The sequence below is a fragment of the Galeopterus variegatus genome, unplaced genomic scaffold (assembly GCF_000696425.1).
Source record: "Galeopterus variegatus unplaced genomic scaffold, G_variegatus-3.0.2 Scaffold10136, whole genome shotgun sequence".
NCBI classification, from domain to species: Eukaryota; Metazoa; Chordata; class Mammalia; order Dermoptera; family Cynocephalidae; genus Galeopterus; species Galeopterus variegatus.
Window position 1 is genome coordinate 49,087 of NW_007736247.1, and position 4,020 is coordinate 53,106.

The window sequence follows — 4,020 nt, forward strand, 5'->3', positions numbered from 1 at the left end:
AGCCGGGCCAGGCCGGAGTGGAGGCCGCCGGTGCTGATGGAAACGGCCAGCACGAGTGACTCGTAAGAACGGTCCAGTGTGGACCAAAGATCGCTCCAAAAACCACTTTACTAAAAAAGCTACAACCGAGTGGTACAAACACATATTTTTTTTAAAAGAATAAAGGTTTTTAAATAAACTTTAAAATTTAAGCATTTGGGGGCCGGCCCCGTGGCTCACTCGGGAGAGTGCGGCGCTGGGAGTGCAGCGGCGGAGCTCGGAGGCCGCGGGTTCGGATCCCGTATAGGGATGGGCGGCGGAGCTCGGAGGCCGCGGGTTCGGATCCCGTATAGGGATGGCCGCTGCGCTCACCGGCTGAGCGCCGTGCGAGCGACACCAAGCTATCCCCTTACCTGTCACAAAAACAAAAACAAACAACAGAAAAAAAACACAAATAAAATTTAAGCATTTTGGGGCCGGCCCCGTGGCTCACTCGGGAGAGTGCGGCGCTGATAGCGCTGAGGCCGCGGGTTCGGATCCTATATATGGATGGCCGGTGCGCTCACTGGCTGAGCGTGGTGCGGAAGACACCAAGTCAACGGTTGCGATCCCCTTACCGGTCACGAAAAAGACAAAAAAAAAAAAAGAATAAAAAGTACCGCACAAATCTTTATACCAAAGTTTTATTTACTTACTTCTCTTCTACATCAACTCACAGAATTTGATGGGATCACTCACTGGAGCGATAGAAGATCTAAAACTCTGGCCAGTGCAAATGCATTTCACTCGAGAACACTGAAAGTGTTCAGCACGTTTCACTTGCTCACCAAAATAAATATATAAATTTAAACTTAAAAAATGTAAAGTAGTGGGCCGGCCCAGTGGCACACTGCTACAGTGCGCCGCTTGGGAAGCGCGGTGGCGCTCCCGCCGAGGGTTCGGATCCCACATGCAGACCGGTTCCTGCTCACTGGCTGAGCGAGGTGCAGGAGCAACACCGAGGGTTGCGATCCGTTGCCGGTCACGAAAAAAGACAAAAAGGAAAAAAAAAAATGTAGAGTATTTGTATGAACAGCCCACTTAAACTGCCAGTTCTTCAATGCATATTAAGTTTATTTAAAAATCTAATGAAGTTATATAACTAATACTCTTTTACAACTATATACACAACAATTTTTGGTTTGTTCTCAATACTGTCTCTATCACTGTCTTTTACATTCATGGTACTACTGTTCATGCTTGGCTAAAAAGACTAGGTACTTCATCAAATATAGTAAACTCTTCCCGAATTGAATTATTTATTTTTCTACTGTGCGGTTGTTTGAGTTCCTTGTATGTGCTGGATATTAATCCCTTGTTGGATGTGTGATTTGCGAATATTTTCTCCCATTCAGTAGGTTGTCTTTTCACTCTGTTGATTCCTTTGCTGTGCAGAAGCTTTTTAGTTTGATATAATCCCATTTGTTTATTTTTTGTTGTTGCTGCTTGTGCTTTTGAGGCTTATTCATAAAGTCTTTGCCCAATACTATGGCCTGAAGTGTTCCCCCCATGTTTTCTTCTAGGAGTTCTATAGTTTCAGGTCTTATACGTAAGTCTTTAATCCATTTTGAGTGGATTATGGTATATGGTGAGAGTTATGGGTTTCATTCATTTGCACATGAATATCCAGTTTTCCCAGCTCCATTTACTGCAGAGGCTGTCTTTTGCTGAATGTATGTTCTTGGCATCTTTTTCAAAGATCAGTTGGCTGTAAATACCTGGGTTGATTTCTGGGTTCTCTATTCTGTTCCTTTGGTCCATGTGTCTGTTTTTATGCCAGTACCATGCTGTTTTGGTTGCTATAGCTTTGGAGTATAATTTGAAGTCAGGTATTGTAATGCCTCTGGTTGTATGTACGTATGTATGTATGAATGTATGTATGTATGTATGTATGTATGTATTTATTTTATTTATTTATTTTTTTGTCCAGGTTTGCTTTGGCCTTCTGGGCCAAAGTCCAAATTATATCATATACAATTATGAGATATAATTGTATCTTAATTATTAATTGATGTTACCCACATATTTTGTTTTAAATGTGTAGGATAATATTGTGAGACAGACTTTTATTTTTTCTGAATCCTAAACACATGAAGGAATTTTCAGATTTTAGAAGTTACATTGGTCTAGGCCCTTGGTGTAATTGATGTTCTTTGCTTGATGTTCCTATTGATATTAAAGGTAGTATATGTTGCATTCATTCAAACTAACTTCTGAACACGATATTTTGCCTGATGATAGGAATGGATAGAGTTTATAATTATTTGGGGTCTTTGTTTTATGCACAATTTATCTTCCTAACCCAATACCTTCTTGATCCCCTTGCAAAATATCCAACCTTTAACCCTTAAATATAAAACAGTGGTAAGTTAGGAACTCAACTCATCACTAATTTCATTCTAGAAATACTAATGAAATAGCTTTAAAATACCTGTCACTCTATCAGGGCCATGGAAGGACCAACACAACCTGCTTCTAAATTGCTCTTTATATAGTTGGCAAAGGATGACATACCTGTACCACAGAATGAGAAAAAAATTCAAATCAAAACGAGTGCTGTAGGTAACCAGAGTTTAAAATTTGGACAATGGGATGAATACTAACGACATATTATTATAAAATATATATATAAATCATTTGTAGTAATTATAAAATATTTATAGTATAATTTCATTTTAATTCTGTGTATATGACTTATATACTATGGACAGACAGTATTATAAATATTATATAGACAGGATGCATGTATACATGATATGCAAATGTATACAAGGGTACTTCAAAAAGTTGGCGGAGGGGTCAGGGGAGAGTGTGACTGGGAACTGCCTGCCTAAAGCAGGGCTGTTGACTGGAGCAGGAGGGCCCCTGGAAGCCTCCACTCCCCCTTCTGACGTCCGGGTGGCAGCCATGCTATCTGCTCATGCTGGGAACAGTGGTGGTACTACAGGGTCATAGCTGGAGGAGGGCCCAGCAAAGCTTGTCTCCCCAGGTTTGGGGGTCCCTTGCTGGTCAGCTGTTGCAGGTTCTTCATCATGCACCCCAGCCCAGTGGGATGTACCCCCAAGGAGGCTTTGTTTGCCTGCCTGAGTGCTTGTCAATGGGTTTGAGGTTCCCAATGATGACCTAGGACTGAGCAGCCCCAGCAAGCCTCCTGAGGACTCCCTTGGACACACTGACCCTGCACAGGCCACCCCCCAGCCCTGAGGCCAGGCAGCCCTCCAATTCAGGTAGCCCTCCAACTCAAGTCGCACACCCCTCACCCTGCACCTGGCTTGCAGCCTGAACTGACAATCATTTCTGTGGAAGGAAAGGTTTTCTTTGGGGAGGGGTTCATTGCCTTTTTCTTTTCTTTTCTTTTCTTTCCTTTTTCTTTCTTTCTTTTTAAACATTTGGAGAAGGGAAGTCAGGGCAAGAAGAAGAACCTCTCACCTGGGGAGTAAGGGCTAGCTAGTGGAATTCCCAGGCGGCGATGGGGCCAGGCTGAATGTGGTGGGGCTGCAGCAGCTGGGCATGTTCATGGAGGGTGAGCTGATATCAGTGGGGCTGGACACCCTCATCCACCACATCGGGTCCATCAGCAAGCCCTGCGGTGAGCAGGCCATGCTCCTCAACAAGTACCTGAAGGGGGACCTTCTGGGCAAAGGGTCCTAGGCAGGGTGAAGGAGGCGTTGGACTCGGAGACGCTGTGCAGGAGAGCAGTCAAGATCCTCAAGAAGAAGTTGTGAAGAATCCCCATCTGGGAGGCCAGTGTGAAGAAGTGAAGAGCAGGTGCTGGAGAATGGTCTCTGAGAAGAGCTGGCTCTGCACCTGCACCTGCACCTGGAGCACCTGAGAGGAGCCAGCTCTCCACCCACACCTAGGACACCTGGAAATTCTACTACAGAAGAGGATATGACACAAAAACATCATCCAGCTGGTGGACGTTCTGCATGATGAAAGGAAGAAAAAATGCATATGGTGATGAAGTACTGCATGGGCAGCATGCAGGAGGTGCTGGACAGT

At 44.2% G+C, this 4,020-nt stretch overlaps 1 pseudogene; it reads left to right on the top strand.

Annotated features, from left to right (window-relative positions):
• The first annotated feature begins 3,050 nt into the window (after positions 1-3,050).
• LOC103609819 overlaps positions 3,051-4,020 on the top strand; it is a 14,813-nt pseudogene continuing 13,843 nt past the window's right edge.